We start from the raw sequence: 23,132 nt of genomic DNA, 5'->3' as shown, positions 1-23,132 counted from the left end.
AATCAGTTTTACACTGCAGCAAGAGATGGTAATTGAATATTTGAGATAGGAAGTACAGGAACATAAGATGGTGACTGAGATAGCCAGCCAGCACGTTTTGACATTCTCACGGCCTCAATGTTCACGGTCGCTGATCCAATTTGGTTAACCTACTATGTAAACTGGACACATTTTTAGCAGATCTAAGCAAGAAAGTTGGCTATAATAAAATCCAAGAATCTAAAATCAGACATACCTCGAGAGGAGAGCGTTTTCTGCAATCAGACATACCGAAGTAATAGCGCAATAAACTATTTAACAGATGAACAGTTGGGTTCATGACAAGGAGGTCATCTTTGACAATCCCCAGCACGCCTTGCCAGCACGCCTTGTCGCCGCGTTCATCGTGGACCTGGAGGTGGTCGCCATCTCCCTCGACTCCGTTGGGGCCACGCGAGCGACGCACTGACGCCCATCTTCACGGGAACATGGAAGCGACCGCGCGCCCTCTCCCTCGACTACCTCGGCGCCACACAAGTGACGCGCATCTTCGCAGGCGTCGAAGCTCGTGGGTGCCGAGAACGAGGCCATCCCATCTTCGCCGGCGTCAACACTCGTGGCTTGTGGGTGCAAAGATCCATAGGACAGAGTTTCTAGGCTTGTAGCTAATGGGATTGGAAAGGTGAGGTTTTCTATTTTTTTCTCTATGGGAAGGTGTGAATCAAGATTAAATTGGAAAGATACGATACGATAGCTTTTCAGATTATAATCTCTCTTTTTCTGAGAATATATCTCCTACTTAATTTGCATTGATTATTTATATCTTGATTAGCGGCAACAAAGGGATAGAGGGGCTACTTACACTGGAAAGTTGATCGGACGGATGAATTTTAAGCGGAAGCTTTGACATAGATTGAACGGCCAGGATCTTTTCAATGACGACCACCAAAGTGTGTTGAGTGTCAAACGACCAACTTCCATTTAATAGTAAAGATAATTTGTGCGCATAACAGTTTGATCTAAAAATTCATGCTAACCACCTAATCTGGCTAGAAATTTCCTCAACAATGTTGCCCAGACCGTCCCACTGAGCTCAAATAGCTTGGGTACAAATGCTAGTGAAGTCCCAAATGTGGGAGCAAAAATAACATAGGATCAGTCCTCCCAAAAATACCAGCCATGTTTATGAGAATAACCTCCTTCTCACTCTCCGCACTCGGCACACGAACCTTCCACGGGAACTTATGGGGAGAGTCGCAATAAATAATAGGCTAAACTCGCAAGATCCATCAGCTTCGACGCGTCAACCTCTGCCTTCTCCACCCCAAGTGGCGTAGTCCGTGATGGTGGTGCGGGTGGCCGTGTTCTAGAACTCCAAACATTTCCCCATGGAGAAGAAGGCCATTGCGATCTTCATTTCCAATTTGCGGTCACGTGTGTAAAATCTGAGGGCTATGATATAATTTACATATTCTTTGGTATCCTCTCTATAATTTATAATCCCACCGATAGAACTAAATGCAGTATCTAAATTCTTTGGAGGCTTTCCCTTGTCAAAAAAATGTCAATGATTTATTCTGCGTATTTTTGGTTGGTGAAGATTAAATGGCAAACATTTAATTGTGGATTATCACCACGTCATCACTACTAATCATTTGAAACTTTAGCCAATAATAATTTGGACACACAATTTTGGAAGACATTAATTTGAAAAAATGATTTAAAACGCGCGACTGCGGATCTACCGCACTGTTGGTTCTCCTCCTCTCCCCGCTATGTCGATTGCCGCTGGACAAATTTTGATTGCCACGCTTCTATGGTCGAGCCGGTTGATGCCCTTATCTCCTACTTTCTATTGCCGCTCTTCCGCCACTCCTCTAGTTTTTGCGGCCGCCATTCTACACCGACTTGGCTTGGTCCATCCGTCCTCGTTCAGTGCTTCTTTCGTGGCGCCCCGGGTGAAGGACGGCGAGGTCCCCACACACCACCATGCCGAAGAAGACTGTGCCCCCATGTGGATTGGTCTGGAGGTCAACCGACAGGGCTCCGACACGCCTCTGAAGTGGCGGATTCATGGCCCGCGAGTTCGAATTGGCAGAGCTCACACCTCTATTGTTGACGTTAGAGGTAAGAAAAACCGTTTTTTTTTCTTCAAATGTTATCTATGGTGTCTCGATATGCTACTAACACATACTCCGTTACTCCCTACAAATATAACAGTTAGTCCCCCAAAAAAATCATGTCAATCGTCTGACCTGACTAGTCCAAAATTTCGTCAAAAAACCTGACTTGCTTGAGCTCAAATGGCAGTAAAATAGTTTGCTCACAAATGTGGTAGCAACACAATTTCACCAAACACCAAATGATCAATCCTCCCAAAAATAGCAACCACGATTCATGTCAATGATCTCCTTCTCACACACCAAACCTTCCCCGGAAACATAGGTGAGAGTCGGCCCAAGTGGTGTGTTCTCGTGATGATGCCACATCTAGAGCTCCAAGCATTCCCCGTCGAGAAGAACGTGATTGCGATCTTTGTTGCAGTTGGCGGTCATGTGTGTAGAATCTTAGGATTATGATATAATTTCCGTATTTTTTGATGTTCTGTTTGTAATTTATAATCCCACAAATGAGACTTAATGCAGTTTCTATGTCATTGGGAGACTTTCCCTTGTCAATTTTTTTGCTGGTGATATCAAAAGAGAAATATTTTTTTGCGGGTGATCTAATTACTACGTATTTTGGTTGTTGAAGATTAAATGTAAACATTTAATTGTGGATTATGACCACGTCTTCACTACTTATCATTTTGAAAAAAAATAGGCAATACTAATTTGGACACAAAATTTTGGAAGACATTAATTTGAAAATTGGAAGGGCGGACATGGTGCAGCGGTAGAGCCTCACCGCCTGTGACCGAGAGGTTCTAGGTTCGAGTCGCGGTCTCCTCACATTGCACTTCGTGGCGGTAAGGCTTGCCACTAACACCTTCCATAGACTCCACACCGTGCGGGAGCTCTCAGCACTGGGTACGTCCTTTTTTTATTAATTCGAAAATTGATTAAAAATATGTGACTGCAGATCTACCTAGTGTTGCATTGAAAAATAATAATATCCAATAAAGAGAGAAAAATCACTTTGTTTTCAGTATTGTTGTTGACTAAAAGCTAGAATATAAAATATTTTAGAACAAATTTTGAGGTTAGAATGTAGACTATTTTAGAACGAAGGAAGTGTGTTTTGTATATTGGTTTCTGATGTTGCATATGCAGCCATCGATATTCTAGATTATATTTCCGGTCACGGAAACTAGCTAGAGGTGGATTAGAAACGTGACACTCCGCTCAAAAATAGCAATGCTATCGAACACACTCCATCGATCAAGTGGCTTGGGCACTAATTAGCACGCGTATTGCTGCTTCCTGAGCGGATTAGGTAACATCAAAAAGTTTTCACTGTTCTCTAATAGTAGCCGATAACATGAGTTCCACATTAAGAGACCATGCAACAATAATGCATTATTAAGCGGACCTAGCAGATGATGGGGTCAACGGTTCTTGTACTAATATTGTTGGTGGAATGGTGGTCACATTTTTTTTTTTTGAGAAACACAGTACAAACGCAGGCGCTCACATACACGTGCATACACTCACCCCTATGAACGCACACATGCACACCCTACAATAATGCTTTTCTAGCAGCGCAATGGATATTCTTTCCCTTGTTTTAAGAAGTGCACGATATGCATCATCTCTACAAATTGCACCAATGAAAGGTTCAATTCCATCACCGGTGAAAAAACTGTACTAGACGCAGATATATTGCTCTCATCTGGCCGCTTATGTACAACACATAGTAAATTAAGAACAGAAGCATATTAATATATGCTCTTTATCAGAAAAAATCTCCTCTAAAAATATAGTATAACCGTGGAAATACACTTTTGATCCCATGTGCATATGCTCCTGCTGCCAGCAAAAATATTTGAAAATGTTAAAAATTCCAAACACAAATTTTGTCGTGAAAAATCAACATTTTCATGTCCTGTGTAAAAAGACAAAGAAATGTCTCGTGAATAGCTTCTGATCTGTATCCCCGACTAGTGTGGCCAACATCTTCGATAATTGGCTTCATGGGATCGATCACAGAGTAGAACGTTCATTTGGGTGGGGCCGCTTGCCATTATATGGTCGCAATGGCTGTGTAGAAATGACAAAGTTTTTAATGACAAGAATTATTCTCTCTTGCAGGTTATCTACAGATCTATCGCTAATCTCCGTTCGTGGACTGCGCTGCAGAAGGTGGAGAACCGTGATCTGTTTACAGATGTTTGTACATGGTTGGATGACACGACGAGGGATACTTTTTCCCTACATGGGTGGCAGCATAATCTCCGGATTGGGTCTCCGCCTTCACCTTAGCTGTTTTACATTTTACATTTGCTCATGTCTAATATGTAATTCGCCCTTTTAGCACTCCAGACTTTTGAGACTTTTTGAACGGCTGTGTGCATCTTAGCTATGCAGAGGTCGGGTGTAATTGCTTTTTATGAGTAATAAAGCACCCATTATCAAAAAAAATTAAAAAAAAATTTATGGCTAAAATGTAGACAATTCCAGAAAAAAAAAGTATGTCATAATATAATTTGGTTTTCGTGAAATAACTTCACGAGCCTATAGAACATCGAGATGTACATGCGGCAATTTTTGTCGGAAATTTTACACATTTCCAAATGTGTTCAAACACATTTCAAAAGCCAGAAGCATATGCTGCTTGGTGTAGAAATGATTTGTGCATTTTTTTCTCGAAATGAAGAAGCCCCGGCCTCTGCATCAGTCGATGCATACGGCTTTTTATTGCATTATTACTTGAAACGAATTGTGCCTTGATACGTCTCAAATCGTATCTATAATTTATTATGTTTCATGCTAGTTTTATGACAATACTCACATGTTTTATATACACTTTACATCATTTTGATGCATTTTCCGGCACTAACCTATTAACAAGATGCCGAAGCGCCAGTTCCTATTTTCTGCTGTTTTTGGTTTCAGAAATCTTACACATGAAATATTCTCGGAATTGGACGAAACAAAAGCCCACGGTCTTATTTTCCACGGAGCTTTCCAGAACACCGAAGGAGATACGGAGAGGGGCCAAGGCGGCTGATGTCTACTGGTGCTTCTATTCTTGTAGACAGTGTTGGGCCTCCAAGAGCAGAGGTTTGTAGAACAGCAACAAGTTTCCCTTAAGTGGATCACCCAAGGTTTATCGAACTCAGGGAGGAAGAGGTCAAAGATATCCCTCTCATGCAACCCCGCAACCACAAAGCAAGAAGTCTCTTGTGTCCCCAACACACCTAATAGGTGCACTAGTTCGGCGAAGAGATAGTGAAATACAGGTGGTATGAATAAGTATGAGCAGTAGTAACGGCGCCGTGAAAAGTGCTTGTCGGCGTGTGGTTGATGGTGGTAATATTGCAGGAAGTACGGATGCGATAAAACGAGTAAACAAGTAGCGGTAGCAGTATTTAGGAACAAGGCCTAGGGATTACACTTTCACTAGTGGACACTCTCAACATTGATCGCATAATAAATAACTCTTTCTCATATGTACTACATACACTCTTTTGTTGGATGACAAACACCAGTCGTTGTGTAGGGCTACAAGAGCACCTCAATGCCGGAGTTAACAAGCTCCACAACATTCGATGTTCATATTTAAATAACCTTAGAGCATAATAGATCATTGCAAAATAAACCAAGAACTAACATAGCGCACACACTGTCCACATTTTACTATGAAGGAGGAATAGATCACATCAATACTATCATAATGATAATTAACTCCACAATCAACAAGAGATCATGATCATAGCCTACGACAAGAACCACACGGTGCACACACTAGTCACCTTTACACCATGCAGGAGGAATAGACTACTTTAATAACATCACATGAGTAGCACACAACTAGTAGCGATACAAAGCTCATCATATGGATCTCAATCATGTAAAGCAGCTCATGAGATCATTGTATTGAAGTACATAGGAGAGAGATTAACCACATAGCTACCGGTACAGCCCCGAGCCTCGATGGAGAACTACTCCCTCCTCATGGGAGACAGCAGCGGTGATGAAGATGGCGGTGGTGTCGATGGAGGAGCCTTCCGGGGGCACTTCCCCGTCCCGGCGGCGTGCGGGAACAGAGACTCCTGTCCCCCAGATCTTGGCTTTGCGATGGCGGCGGCTCTGGAAGGTTTCTCGTACCGTGGCTTTTCCGTATCGATGTTTTAGGTCAGGGACCTTTATATAGGCGAAGAGGCGGAGTCGGAGGGTCGACGAGGCGACGACACAGTAGGGGGGCGCGGCCCCCCCTCTGGCCGCACCGGGCTATCGTCTGGGGCCCACAGGGCCCTCCTCTGGCGGCTCTCGGGTGTTCTGGAAGCTTCGTGGAAAAATAGGATGCTGGGCGTTGATTTCGTCCGATTTCGAGAATATTTCCTTACTAGGATTTACGGAACCAAAAACAGCGAGAAAACAAGCATCGGCCCTTCGGCATCTCGTCAATAGGTTAGTTCCGGAAAACGCATAATAATGACATAAAGTATGCATAAAACATGTAGATATCATCAATAATGTGGCATGGAACATAAGAAATTATCGATACGTCGGAGACGTATCAGCATCCCCAAGCTTAGTTCCTGCTCGTCCCGAGCAGGTAAACGATAACAAAGATAATTTCTGGAGTGACATGCCATCATAAACTTGATCATACTATTGTAAGCATATGTAATGAATGCAGCGATCAAAACAATGGTAAATGACATGAGTAAACAACTGAATCATAAAGCAAAGACTTTTCATGAATAGTACTTTCAAGACAAGCATCAATAAGTCTTGCATAAGAGTTAACTCATAAAGCAATAAATCAAAGTAAAGGCATTGAAGCAACACAATAGAAGATTAAGTTTCAACGGTTGCTTTCAACTTGTAACATGTATATCTCATGGATAATTGTCAACATAGAGTAATATAACAAGTGCAATATGCAAGTATGTAAGAATCAATGCACAATTCACACAAGTGTTTGCTTCTTGAGGTGGAGAGAGATAGGTGAACTGACTCAACATAAAAGTAAAAGAAAGGTCCTTCAAAGAGGAAAGCATCGATTGCTATATTTGTGCTAGAGCTTTGGTTTTGAAAACATGAAACAATTTTGTTAACGGTAGTAATAAAGCATATGTATCATGTAAATTATATCTTACAAGTTGCAAGCCTCATGCATAGTATACTAATAGTGCCCGCACCTTGTCCTAATTAGCTTGGACTACCGAGATCATCGCAATACACATGTTTAAACCAAGTGTCACAAAGGGGTACTTCCATGCCGCCTGTACAAAGGTCTAAGGAGAAAGCTCGCATTTTGGATTTCTAGCTTTTGATTATTCTCAACTTAGACATCCATACCGGGACAACATGGACAACAGATAATGGACTCCTCTTTAATGCATAAGCATGTGGCAAAAATTAGTATTCTCATATGAGATTGAGGATATATGTCCAAAACTGAAACTTCCACCATGATTCATGGCTTTAGTTAGCGGCCCAATGTTCTTCTCTAACAATATGCATGCTCCAACCATTAAGGTGGTAGATCTCTCTTACTTCAGACAAGACGGGCATGCATAGCAACTCACATGATATTCAACAAAGAGTAGTTGATGGCGTCCCCAGAAACATGGTTATCGCACAACAAGCAACTTAATAAGAGATAAAGTGCATAAGTAAATATTCAATACCACAATAGTTTTTAAGCTATTTGTCCCATGAGCTATATATTGTAAAGGCGAATGATGGAATTTTAAAGGTAGCACTCAAGCAATTTACTTTGGAATGGCGGAGAAATACCATGTAGTAGGTAGGTATGGTGGACACAAATGGCATAGTGGTTGGCTCAAGGATTTTGGATGCATGAGAAGTATTCCCTCTCGATACAAGGTTTAGGCTAGCAAGGTTATTTGAAACAAACACAAGGATGAACCGGTGCAGCAAAACTCACATAAAAGACATATTGTAAACATTATAAGACTCTACACCGTCTTCCTTGTTGTTCAAACCAATACTAGAAATTATCTAGACCTTAGAGAGACCAATTATGCAAACCAAATTTTAGCAAGCTCTATGTATTTCTTCATTAATGGGTGCAAAGTATATGATGCAAGAGCTTAAACATGAGCACAACAATTGCCAAGTATCAAATTATTCAAGACATTCTACCAATTACTACATGTAGCATTTTTCGTTTCCAACCATATAACAATTAACGAAGCAGTTTCAACCTTCGCCATGAAAATTAAAAGCTAAGAACACATGTGTTCATTTGAACCAGCGGAGCGTGTCTCTCTCCCACACAAGCATGTATTTATTCAGAGAATGAAAATAACAAAACAAAAATAAAAGCACACAGATGCTCCAAGTAAAGTACATAAGATGTGGCCGAATAAAAATATAGTTTCAAGAGAAGGAACCTGATAATTTATCGATGAAGAAGGGGATGCCTTGGGCATCCCCAAGCTTAGACGCTTGAGTCTTCTTGAAATATGCAGGGATGAACCACCGGGGCATCCCCAAGCTTAGAGCTTTCACTTTTCTTGATCATAGTATATCATCCTCCTCTCTTGACCCTTGAAAACTTCCTCCACACCAAACTCGAAACAACTCATTAGAGGGTTAGTGCACAATAAAAATTAACATGTTCAGAGGTGACACAATCATTCTTAACACTTCTGGACATTGCATAAAGCTACTGGACATTAATGGAACAAAGAAATTCATCCACCATAGCAAAAGAGGCAATGCGAAATAAAAGGCAGAATCTGTTAAAACAGAACAGTCCGTAAAGATGGATTTTATTGAGGCACCAGACTTGCTCAAATGAAAATGCCCAAATTGAATGAAAGTTGCGTACATATCTGAGGATCACGCACGTAAATTGGCTTAATTTTCTGAGCTACCTACAGGGAGGCAGGTCGAAATTCGTGACAGCAAAGAAATCTGTTTCTGCGCAGTAATCCAAATCTAGTATGAACCTTACTATCAACGACTTTACTTGGCACAACAAAGCACAAAAATAAGATAAGGAGAGGTTGCTACAGTAGTAAACCACTTCCAAGACTCAAATATAAAACAAAAATACTGTAGCAAAATAAACACATGGGTTATCTCCCAAGAAGTTCTTTCTTTATAGCCATTAAGATGGGCTCAGCAGTTTTAATGATGCACTCACAAGAAATAGTAGTTGAAGCAAAAGAGAGCATCAAGAGGCAAATTCAAAACACATTTAAGCCTAACATGCTTCCTATGAAAAATAATCTTGTAAATAAACAAGTTCATGAGGAGCAAAGTAACAAGCATAGGAAGATAGAACAAGTGTAGCTTCAAAAATTTCAGCACATAGAGAGGCATTCTAGTAACATGAAAATTTCTACAACCATATTTTCCTCTCTTATAATAACTTTCAGTAGCAACATGAACAAACTCAACAATATAACTATCACATAAAGCATTCTTATCATGAGTCTCATGCATAAAATTAGTACTACTCCCAACATAAGCATAGTTATTCTTATTAATTGTAGTAGGAGCAAATTCAACAAAGTAGCTATCATTATTATTCTCATCATCAAATATAGGAGGCATATTGTAATCATAATCAAATTGATCCTCCATAACAGGCGGTACTAAAAGACCAATATCATTATAATCATCATAAATAGGAGGCAAAGTATCATCAAAGTAAATTTTCTCCTCAATGCTTGGGGGACTAAAAATATCATGCTCATCAAAACCAACCTCCCCAAGCTTAGAATTTTCCATAGCATTAGCAACAATAGTGTTCAAAGCATTCATATTAATATTACTACTAGCATGCAAATAAGGTTCCATAGGTTTTTCAATTTTAGCATTAAACCATTCATGTCTTGACTCAGGAAATAGTACAAAAAGCTCACAGATGTTTTCCATTATGCCTTACTAGTATTTAACAAGAAACAAAAAGATGCAATTGCAGGATCTAAAGGAAATAGCTTCGAGCACACACACAACGGCAACAGAAAAGTACTTAGTTACCTGGGACCGGAGTATGAGTGCCTTTTACCTTTCCTCCCCGGCAACGGCGCCGTGAAAATAGCTTGATGTCTACTGGTGCTTCTATTCTTGTAGACGAGTGTTGGGCCTCCAAGAGCAGAGGTTTGTAGAACGAGCAGCAAGTTTCCCTTAAGTGGATCACCCAAGGTTTATCGAACTCGGGGAGGAAGAGGTCAAAGATATCCCTCTCATGCAACCCCGCAACCACAAAGCAAGAAGTCTCTTGTGTCCCCAACACACCTAATAGGTGCACTAGTTCGGCGAAGAGATAGTGAAATACAGGTGGTATGAATAAGTATGAGCGAGTAGTAACGGCGCCGTAAAAGTGCTTGTCCGGCGTGTGGTTGATGGTGGTAATATTGCAGGAAGTACAGATGCGATAAAACAATGAAACAAGCGAATGGTAGCAGTATTTAGGAACAAGGCCTAGGGATTACACTTTCACTAGTGGACACTCTCAACATTGATCGCATAATAAATAACTCTTTCTCATATGTTCTACATACACTCTTTTGTTGGATGACAAACACCAGTCGTTGTGTAGGGCTACAAGAGCACCTCAATGCCGGAGTTAACAAGCTCCACAACATTCGATGTTCATATTTAAATAACCTTAGAGCATAATAGATCATTGCAAAATAAACCAAGAACTAACATAGCGCACATACTATCCACATTACACTATGAAGCAGGAATAGATCACATCAATACTATCATAATGATAATTAACTCCACAATCTACAAGAGATCATGATCATAGCCTACGACAAGAACCACACGGTGCACACACTAGTCACCTTTACACCATGCAGGAGGAATAGACTACTTTAATAACATCACATGAGTAGCACACAACTAGTAGCGATACAAAGCTCATCATATGGATCTCAAGCATGTAAAGCAGCTCATGAGATCATTGTATTGAAGTACATAGGAGAGAGATTAACCACATAGCTACCGGTACAGCCCCGAGCCTCGATGGAGAACTACTCCCTCCTCATGGGAGACAGCAGCGGTGATGAAGATGGCGGTGGTGTAGATGGAGGAGCCTTCCGGGGGCACTTCCCCGTCCCGGCGGCGTGCCGGAACAGAGACTCCTGTCCCCCAGATCTTGGCTTCGCGATGGCGGCGGCTCTGGAAGGTTTCTCGTACCGTGGCTTTTCCGTATCGATGTTTTAGGTCAGGGACCTTTATATAGGCGAAGAGGCGGAGTCGGAGGGTCGACGAGGCGACGACACAGTAGGGGGGCGCGGCCCCCCTCTAGCCGCACCGGGCTATCGTCTGGGGCCCACAGGGCCCTCCTCTGGCGGCTCTCGGGTGTTCTGGAAGCTTCGTGGAAAAATAGGATGCTGGGTGTTGATTTCGTCCGATTCCGAGAATATTTCCTTACTAGGATTTCTGGAACCAAAAACAGCAGAAAACGACAAGCGGCCCTTCGGCATCTCGTCAATAGGTTAGTTCCGGAAAACGCATAATAATGACATAAAGTATGCATAAAACATGTAGATATCATCAATAATGTGGCATGGAACATAAGAAATTATCGATACGTCGGAGACGTATCAGCGGCCCCACACCACAAGGCGACGCGGCCTAGAGGGGGGGCGCGCCGGCCTATGGGGTGGGCCCCTCGGCCGCTTCCCGACTCTGCCCCTTCGCCTATTTATTCACTCCGTCGCGAAAACCCTAGTACCGAGAGCCACGATACGAGAAAACATACTGTGACGCCGTCGCCGCCAATCCCATCTCGGGGGATTCAGGAGATCGCCTCCGGCACCCTGCCGGAGAGGGGAATCATCATCGGACGACTCTACATCATCATGCCCGCCTCCGGATTGATGCATGAGTAGTTCATCCTTGGACTATGGGTCCATAGCAGTAGCTAGATGGTTGTCTTCTCCTCTTGTGCTATCATGTTTAGATCTTGTGAGCTGCCTAACATGATCAAGATCGTCTATTTGTAATTCTACATGTTGTGTTTGTTGGGATCCGATGAATATGGAATACTATGTCAAGTTGATTATTGATCTATCATATATGTGTTGTTTATGATCTTGCATGCTCTCCGTTGCTAGTAGAGGCTCTGGCCAAGTTGATACTTGTGACTCCAAGAGGGAGTATTTATGCTCGATAGTGGGTTCATGCCTCCATTGAATGCGGGACGGTGACGGAAAGTTCTAAGGTTATGGATGTGCTTGTTGCCACTAGGGATAAAACATCAATGCTTTGTCTAAGGATATTTGTGTTGATTACATTACGCACCATACTTAATGCAATTGTCTGTTGTTTACAACTTAATACTGGAAGGGGTGCGGATGCTAACCCGAATGTGGACTTTTTAGGCATAGATGCATGCTGGATAGCGGTCTATGTTCTTTGTCGTAATGCCCTAAGTAAATCTCATATTAGTCATCATGATATGTATGTGGATTGTTATGCCCTCTCTATTTGTCAATTGCCCAACTGTAATTTGTTCACCCAACATGCTATTTCTTATTGGAGAGACACCACTAGTGAACTGGTGGACCCCGGTTCATTCTTTTACATCCGAAATACAATCTACTGCAATCTCTGTTCTCTCGTTGTTCTTCACAAGCAAACATCATTCTCCACACCATACGTTTAATCCTTTGTTTACGAGCAAGCCGGTGAGATTGACAACCTCACTGTTAAGTTGGGGAAAAGTATTTTGATTGTGTTGTGCAGGTTCCACGTTGGCGTCGGAATCCCTGGTGTTGCGCCGCACTACACTCCTTCACCAACAACCTTCACGTGGCCTTCATCTCCTACTGGTTCGATAACCTTGGTTTCTTGCGAGGGAAAACTTGCTCGCTGTACGCATCACACCTTCCTCTTGGGGTTCCCAACGGATGTGTGCTTCACGCGTTATCAAGCTCTTTTTCTGGCGCCGTTGCCGGGGAGATCAAGACACGCTGCAAGGGGAGTCTCTCACATCCAATCTCTTTACTTTGTTTGTTGTCTTGCTTTACTTTACTTTATTTTCTGTTTTGTTTGCTTTCTTTATATCAAAAACACATAAAAATTAGTTACTTGCATTTACTTTATTTATCTTCTGTTTATTTCATCATGCTTCCCCCTAAGTTCACTTTGAAAGATATACCGGTAGGGCGTGGGTCTATCATTGGAAGAGATAATATAGAAGAATTTTTCACTCATGTTAGTACGGTTAAAGATTTTGAAGATAGATCTTTGGTAGAACTCGCTCCTACTTATGAAATTGCTACTGCCTCTTTAGTGCACATGTTGGAAGCTAGATTTGTTAATCTTAATCCTATAATGCAACATATGTTTCTTACACTTTCTGATATGGAAGAAGGAGAGAAGAAATATTTTGTTTTAGAAACCCTTCTTAAAGAATTTGGTGATGTAGCTAAAGAAGCTAGAAAAGTCTTTATTAAACATAAGATGCTTGGCTTTTATACTAATTTTGCAAGTACCCTTGAAAAGATGGAAAAGGATAGGCTAAAGTACACTAATAAAACCAATTGTGAGGGGGAGACTAAAGTACCAATACCTCTTAAGCTCATAGGAATGCATGAGGCACTAGAAAAGAATTTCGATTGGATTGTTCCTGAAAATTTATTTGAGGAGGATAGTAAGCCTAAAAGTAATGAAAGAGGAGCCTCTGAAACTTACATAGACAAGATACAATGCATTGTTGAGAAAACTCCCAACTCTAATGTTGATGCTTCATCTCTTGATAATACTTGAGTTACACTTTACGCGCCTAGCCGAAAGGCGTTAAAGAAAAGCGCTTATGGGAGACAACCCATCATTTTATTTCTGCAATTTTTGTTTTATATTTGTGTCTTGGAAGTTGTTACTACTGTAGCAACCTCTCCTTATCTTTACTTTATTGCATTGTTGTGCCAAGTAAAGTCTTTGATAGTAAGGTTGATACTAGATTTAAATTTCTGCGCAGAAACAGATTTCTAGCTATCACGAATTTGAGTAGATCTCTCTGTAGGAAACTCAGAAAAAATCTGCGCAAAATCATGAGTAATCCTCAGATATGTACGCAACTTTCATTCAATTTGAGCTTATTCATCTGAGCACGTTAAGTGCCTCTAAAAAATTCGTCTTCTGCGATCGTTCTGTTTTGACAGATTCTGCCTTTTATTTCACATTGCCTCTTTTACTGTGTTAGATGGATTTCTTTGTTCCATTAACTTTCAGTAGCTTTGGGTAATGTCCAGAAGTGTTAGGAATGATTGTGTCCTCTCTGAACATGTGAATTTTTGATTATGCACTAACTCTCTAATGAGTTTGTTTTGAGTTTGGTGTGAAGGAAGTTTTCAAGGGTCAAGAGAGGAGGATGATACAATATGATCAAGAAGAGTGAAAAGTCTAAGCTTGGGGATGCCCCCGTGGTTCATCCCTGCATATTTCAAGAAGACTCGAGCATTTAAGCTTGGGGATGCCTTGGGCATCCCCTTCTTCATCGACAACTTATCAGGTCACCTCTAGTGAAACTATATTTTTATTCCGTCACATCTTATGTGCTTTACTTGGAGCGTCTGTATGATTTTTTTTTTGTTTTTGTTTGAATAAACTCGGATCCTAGCATTCTTTGTGTGGGAGAAAGACACGCTCCGCTGTTTCATATGAACACTGGTGTTCTTAGCTTTACTTTTAATGTTCATTGTGAAGGTTGAAAACTGTTTTGTTCATTGCTATTTGGTTGGAAACAGAAAATGCTCCATGTGGTAATTGGTATATTGTCTTGAATAATTTGATACGTGGCAATTGTTTTGAGCTCTCAATTAGATCATGTTTAAGCTCTTGCATCATGTAGATTGAATCTATTAGTGGAGAGCTTGTTGAAATTTGGTTTGCATGACTGGTCTCTCTAAAAGTCTAGATATTTTCTGGTAAAAGTGTTTGAACAACAAGGAGACAGTGTAGAGTCTTATAATGCTTGCAATATGTTCTTATGTAAGTTTTGCTGTACCGGTTAATCCTTGAGTTTGCTTCAAACAACCTTGCTAGCCAAAGCCTTGTACTGAGAGGGAATGCTTCTCGTGCATCCAAAACCTTGAGCCAAAACCTATGCCATTTGTGTCCACCATAACTACCTACTACATGGTATTTCTCTGTCATTCCAAGTAAATTGCTTGCGTGCTACCTTTAAAATTTCATTCCTTGTCTTTGCAATATATAGCTCATGGTAAAATAGCCTAAAAACTATTGTGGTATTGAATATGTCGCTTATGTATCTTATTTCTTATAAGTGGCTTGTTGAGCGGTAACCATGTTTCTGGGGACACCATCAACTATTACACCTTTATTGAATATCATGTGAGATGCTATGCATGTTCGTCTTGTCTGAAGTAAGGGTGATTTATCATGATTAAATGGTTTGAGTATGCATATTGTTAGAGAAGAACATTGGACTGCCAACCAAAGCCATGTATCATGGTGGAAGTTTTAGTTTGGACATTAATCCTCAATCTCTTATGAGAATATTATCTGTTGTTGAATGCTTAAGCATTAAAGAGGAGTCCATTATCTGTTTTTTATGTTTTCCGGGTACGGATGTCCTCAAGTTGAGATCTATCAAAAACGAGAAATCAAATGCGATCTATCTCCTTGGACCTTTGTACAGGTGACATAGAGGTACCCCTTTGTGACACTTGGTTGAAACATATGTAATGCAATGATAACCCATGGAAATCCGAGCTAATTAGGACAAGGTGCGAGCACTATTGGTATTCGATGCATGAGGCTTGCAACTTATAGGATGTCTTATGCATAACACATATGAATTATTACTACCATTGACAAAATTGTTTCTATGATTCCAAAATAAAAAGCTCTAGCACAAGAGTAATCTCTGCTTCCCTCTGCGAAGGGGCCTTTCTTTTACTTTATGTTGAGTCAGTTTACCTACTTCCTTCTATCTTAGAAGCAAACACTTGAGTCAACTGAGTGCATTGATGCTTACATACTTGCTTATTTGCATTCATCATATTACTTTGTGTTGACAATTATCCATGAGATATACATGTTGAAGTTGAAAGCAACTACTTTAACTTATATTTTCCTTTGTGTTTCTTCAAAACCTATCTTTACCATTGCTTTGAATCACTTCATTCATCTCATATGCTTTACAATAGTATTGATCAAGATTATGATAGCAGCATGTCACTTCAGAAATTATCCTTGTTATCGTTTACCTACTCGAGGGTGAGTAGGAACTAAGCTTGGGGATGCTTGATACGTCTCAAACGTATCTATAATTTCTTATGTTCCATGCTAGTTTTATGACAATACTCACATGTTTTATATACACTTTACATCATTTTGATGCATTTTCCGACACTAACCTATTAACAAGATGCCGAAGCGCCAGTTCCTGTTTTCTGCTATTTTTGGTTTCTGAAATCTTACACAGGAAATATTCTCGGAATTGGACGAAACAAAAGCCTACGGTCTTATTTCCACGGAGCTTTCCAGAACACCGAAGGAGATACGGAGAGGGGCCAAGGCGGCCCCACACCACAAGGCGGCGCGGCCTGGAGGGGGGGCGCGCCGGCCTATGGGGTGGGCCCCTCGGCCGCCTCCCGACTCTGCCCCTTCGCCTATTTATTCACTCCGTCGCGAAAACCCTAGTACCGAGAGCCACGATACGAGAAAACGTACTGTGATGCTGTCGCCGCCAATCCCATCTCGGGGGATTCAGGAGATCGCCTCCGGCACCCTGCCGGAGAGGGGAATCATCACCGGAGGATTCTACATCATCATGCCCGCCTCCGGATTGATGCGTGAGTAGTTCATCCTTGGACTATGGGTCCATAGCAGTAGCTAGATGGTTGTCTTCTCCTCTTGTGCTATCATGTTTAGATCTTGTGAGCTGCCTAACATGATCAAGATCGTCTATTTGTAATGCTACATGTTGTATTTGTTGGGATCCGATGAATATGGAATACTATGTCAAGTTGATTATTGATCTATCATATATGTGTTGTTTATGATCTTGCATGCTCTCCGTTGCTAGTAGAGGCTCTGGCCAAGTTGATACTTGTGACTCCAAGAGGGAGTATTTATGCTCGATAGTGGGTTCATGCCTCCATTGAATCTGGGATAGTGACAGAAAGTTCTAAGGTTATGGATGTGCTGTTGCCACTAGGGATAAAACATCAATGCTTTTTCTAAGGATATTTGTGTTGATTACATTACGCACCATACTTAATGCAATTGTCTGTTGTTTGCAACTTAATACTGGAAGGGGTGCGGATGCTAACCCGAAGGTGGACTTTTTAGGCATAGATGCATGCTGGATAGCGGTCTATGTTCTTTGTCGTAATTCCCTAAGTAAATATCATATTAGTCATCATGATATGTATGTGCATTGTTATGCCCTCTCTATTTGTCAATTGCCCAACTGTAATTTGTTCACCCAACATGTTATTTCTTATTGGAGAGACACCACTAGTGAACTGTGGACCCCGGTCCATTCTTTTACATCTGAAATACAATCTACTGCAAACTCTGTTCTCTGTTGTTCTTCACAAGCAAACATCATTCTCCACACCATACGTTTAATTCTTTATTTACAGCAAGCCGGTGAGATTGACAACCTCACTGTTAAGTTGGAGCAAAGTATTTTGATTGTGTTGTGCAGGTTCCACGTTGGCGCCGGAATCCCTGGTGTTGCGCCGCACTACACTCCTTCACCAACAATCTTCACGTGGCCTTCATCTCCTACTGGTTCGATAACCTTGATTTCTTACTGAGGGAAAACTTGCTGCTGTACGCATCACACATTACTCTTGGGGTTCCCAACGGACGTGTGCTTCACGCGTTATCATGCCTATAACCGGTTTTCCTAAAAAATCAGACTAACCACCTAACCTGACTAGATATTTACTCAAAAAAGTGGCCCAGACCACCCACTCTGAGCTCAAATAGCTTGGGTACAAACGTTAGTGTAATAGTGGCTCCCAAATATGGCCCAAATATGGTAGTAAAATAATATGACTAAACAACACAGAATCAGTCCTCCCAAAAATACAAGTCGTGTTTATGAGAGTAACCTCCTTCTCACTCTCTGCACTCGGCACACGAACCTTCCACGAGATCCATCCCATTGCCTACAATGGAAGGAGACCGAAAATCTGGAGATGTTCCGAGCTCTGGCACTGGCTGCTTCATGCCGCTATCTCTCATGCAACCTTCACCGTCGATCCAAAAGGGAGGCTCGTCACCATCTTCGATGCGCCAACCTCCGCTTTCTCCACCCAAGTGGCGTAGTCCGTGATGGTGGTGCGGTTGGCCACGTTCTAGAGCTCCAAACATTTTCCTGTGGAGAATAACATGATTGCGATCTTCGTTTTTGATTTGCAATCATGTGTGTAAAATTCGGAGGGTCTTGCTATTATAATTTACGTATTCTTTGATATCCTCTCTGTAATTTATAATCCCCCGAGTAAAACTAAATGCAGTTTCTATATCCTTTCGAGACATTCCCTTATTAAAAGAATTGAATTGTTGATGATTTATTTAATGCCTATTTTTGGTTGTTGAAGATTAAATGGTAAACATTTAGTTGTGGATCATTACCGCGTCTTCACTACTGATCATTTGAAACTTTAGCCAATAATAATTTGGACAGATAATTTTAGAAGATATTAATTTGAAAAGGATTTAAAACACGCGGCTGCGGGTCTACCGCCCTGTGGGTTCTCTTCCTATCCCCTCCATGTCGATTGCCGCTCGACAATTTTTGACCGCCGCGCTCCTCTAGGAGAGCCAGCTGCAACCCTTATCTCTTACCGTTGGTTGCCGCTCCTACACCACCCCTATAACTGTTGTGGCCGCCGTTCTACGCCAAATTGGCATGTTCCATCCATCCTTGTTCGGTGCTTCTTCCGTGGCGCCCCGGGTGAAGGATGGCGAGCTCCCCACACGCCACCATGCCGGAGAAGACTACGTCTCTGTGTGGATTGGTCCGGTGGTCAACCAACAAGGATCCGGCGCGCCTTTGAAGTGGTGGATTCATGGTTGGCGTGTTCGAATTGGGAGAGCTCACATCTCGACTGTCGACGTTAGAGGTAAGTGTAACTGCATTTTTTTTCTTTCAAATGTTGTGTACGGTGTCTCGATATGCTGGTAACACATACTCCGCTACTCCTTACAAATATAACCGTTAGTCCCAAAAAAATCATGTCAATCACCTAACCTGTCTAGTAGTAGAAAATTTCCTCAAAAAATCTGAGTAGCTTGAGTTCAAATGGCACTAAAATAGTTTTCTCCCAAATGTGGTAGCCACACAATTTGACCAAGCAGCACATGATCAATCCTCCCAAAAATAGCAACCACCTTCATGGCAATGATCTCCTCCTCGCACAACACACCAAACCTTCCCCAGAAACTTAGGGGAGAGTCGCAGTAAAGAAAAATCCTCGAGATTTGTCCCGTCGCCTCGCCTGCAATGGAAGGAAGGAGGGAAGGAGAAGGAAAATCCGGAGACGTCCATACTGGCACAGCCACCGAGGCCCAATCCCCTCCGCATCCGCACGCCAGTCCAAGCCTACCATATCATGTTCCACTCGCTGACACCGTGGCCCCACCACAGCTGGTCCCACAGACCAATCAGAGAGGCTCCAACACGCCAGCGTCGCGAAGCCGAGCACGCAGCCTTCACCGCTGTCACGGGAACATTCTGTCAATAATCAATCCAATACACAATTCTATACACGATATAAATAAGTTCAGCAGGCCATTTCTGGTTAAAACATGCCGCATTTCGTGCCTTCCAGAGAGCCCAGAAAACAGCAGCAACTCCAACCAAAATTAGTCTCCATTCCTTTTTTTGGAAATGCTTTCAGCCAAACCACAAAGCAATCATCTATATCTGTGAATTGGCAAGAAAAGCCAGTTGCACAGCTAACAATGCCCCAGACATATCTGGCTACAGGACATTCAAAGAAGAGATGATTGATAGATTCATTTTTACCACAAAAAAGGCAGTTCTTTGGACAAGCTCCTCTTGGCTTGAGCAAAACGTCTCTAGTCAGAATGATTTTTTTCAAAACCATCCAGACAAAGGTTTTAACTCTGAGAAGGATTTTAACCCGCCATAGAAAGTTAAAGGGTATTTTCCCACAATTCTGCATAGAAACATAAAAGGATTTGACACTAAATCCCCCAGATGGGGATAGTGTCCAGATGAGCTTGTCTTCAACATTACTGTTGAGAGAAACATCATTCCAATTTTTTTGAATTTTAAACCAAGATTTTGCTTTATTTCCAACTATCCTACGTCTAAAACTTAAATTTGTGATGCCACTCTGGGAAACTTTTTCTACTATTATCTGTTGGTTTTGAGTGACTAAGTATAGATCACGAAAAATATTTGCCAAAGGTTTATCCTGAAGACAAACATCTTCCCAAAATCGTGTTCTAGCACCACTCCCCACTTTAATCCAACAACATGGCCAAAAGAGTTTTTTCACATCCATTAGACCCTACAAAAAATGAGAATCTCCATTTTTGGCAACGGCTTGGCCTAGAGTGATTTTGGAAAGATATTTTCTCCAACTAAGATCTTGCCATGGACCAGTTTCATTGAATAATTTCCACAACCACTTGGATAGCAAGGAAATATTCATGACTTCCAAATCCAGGATACCTAGGCCACCTTGGTCTATAGGAAGGCAAACAGTTGACCATTTAACCAAGTGATATTTCTTCTTGTTCTTATCCCCGCTCCAAAGAAAATAGGACTCAATCATGTTCACTTTATGTTTAATACCGACTAGTAACCTATAGAAGGATAACATGTATAGAAGAATACTAGTCAAGGAAGAGGAAATTAAAGTGGATCTCCCACTAATAATTAGATTCTTCCCTTGCCAGCAACTCAATTTATTTTCATGATTTTCCAGGACAGGTTTCCAATCTTTTAAGTTAAGTATTTTTTTCATCAATGGGAATTCCCAGGTATTTCATAGGAAGTACACCGGATTGGCAAGTGAAAATCTCCTCAAAATCCATTGACCTATTCTTTGCATCTCCAAGGCATATAACCTCACTTTTGTGAAAGTTAATTTTCAAGCCCAACATTTGCTTGAAAAGACATAAAATGAATTTTAAGTTCCTGACCTGTTCTAAATCATCTTCCTGGAGAAGAATTGTGTCGTCTGCATACTGCAGAATTGACACTCCATTTTCTTCTAGTCTGGACGCAGGCCTCTTTAAAATCCCACTATCAACGGCTCTCTTGATCATAATGGCCAAAGCATCTGCAGCTAGGTCAAATAGCAGGGGAGAAAGTGGATTTCCCTGCCTTAATCCTTCATGCGTGCAGAAATAAGGGCCAATATCATCGTTCAATCTAATTGCCACTTTCCCCACTTTTATAGTGTTCACGAGCAAGTCATTCCAGCTAGGCTGGAACCCTTTCATCTCAAGAATTTGTAAAAATAAAGTCCAATTAACTTTATCAAAAGCTTTCTCAAAATCAATTTTGAAAAGAACTCCTGGATGTTTTTTGTATGCATCTCATTTAAAATTTCATGCATTAACACCACACCCTCTAAAATATATCTTCCTTTAATAAAAGCAGTTTGCGATAGTTTAATCACTTTCCAGATAATACTGACTAATCTATTGACAAGAACTTTTGTGAATTTTTTTTAAATCACATGCAAGAGACAGATGGGTCTATATTTCTAGATGCAGTCAGTGTCTTTCCCTTTAGGGATAAGAGTGACCACACCATAATTGAATCTTGCAATGTCCAACTTTCCAGCATAGAATTTATCAAACATCTACTTGATTTCACTTTTAACCAGCTCCCAATTTTTTTGGTAAAATTCCGCATTGAAGCCATCCGGGCCTGGTGCTTTATTTGGCTCCATGCCAAACACAGCTTCCTTGATTTCTTCCAGCGAGAATTGTTCCAACAAAGATTTTTGGTTCGGTAGTCAACCGATCCAGCTTCGACGCGCCTCTGGAGTAGCAGATTCGTGGTCGGCAAGCTCGAATTGAAAATGTTTTGGCTTCTATTGTTGACGTGAGAGGTAAGTAAAACGGTTTTCCTTTTAGTGTTGTATACGGTGTTTCAACATGCTGCTAACCATGGAAAATAATTTCGCTTCAATAAATGTTTCGCTCACCAACGAAACTAACGAAATTTCCAAGAGTTCGTAAGTTCCGTATATTATTTCATAGAAATTAACAAGTTTTATTTTAATTTGAATAAATTTGACGTCAAAATAACCTATATAAAGAATATTCTACTTGTTATCGTAGAACCTTTACCGTCCTAGTGGTCTTTTCACCATCGCCACCAAGTTCAGTTCCTGGCGATGCAAAATATTTTAGCAAAGAAAAATCTGATTTGGTGCTCAAAATAAAGACACCTAGCTAGGAACCTAGAAGACTTATTACCACCATTGCAGGAAACTTCTTGTTATTAAGAACATATTTTGTAGATTCTTAGTCGGCAAGTATGAACGTACTAATATATTTTGAGCGGAATCTAAATATTTTGCCGACCTCTGAAACGAACAAAATTTAGAGAATTTAAAACCATGTTTCATCGATTCTAGGGTATTATCCAAGGGAATTTCTCTCATGTTGCAAACACGTTCCCTTTTTGTTGTGTGTGTTATCCACATACACTTCGTATATTTGTGTGTGATGTTGCATATATGCAATCATATTTTCTTGATTATGTTTCCAATCACGGAAACTCATTAAAGATGGATTAGAAACGAGACACTCCGCTCACGAAATAGCAATGCTATCGGACACACTCCATCCATATGGTGGTGTGGCCATTAATTGGCATACATATTGCTGTCTTATGAGCGGATTAGGTAACATCATAACACCGGTTTTCACCGTCCTATAATAGTTAGTCCATAACATGAGTTACGCATCAAGAGCGTATGCAACAATAATGCATTATTAAGCGGATCTAGCAGATGGTGGGATCACCGGTTCTTGTACTAATATTGTTGGTGAAATGGTGTT

The sequence above is a fragment of the Lolium rigidum genome, chromosome 7 (assembly GCF_022539505.1).
Source record: "Lolium rigidum isolate FL_2022 chromosome 7, APGP_CSIRO_Lrig_0.1, whole genome shotgun sequence".
Lineage (NCBI taxonomy): Eukaryota > Viridiplantae > Streptophyta > Magnoliopsida > Poales > Poaceae > Lolium > Lolium rigidum.
Note: the sequence above shows the minus strand (reverse complement) of the source record.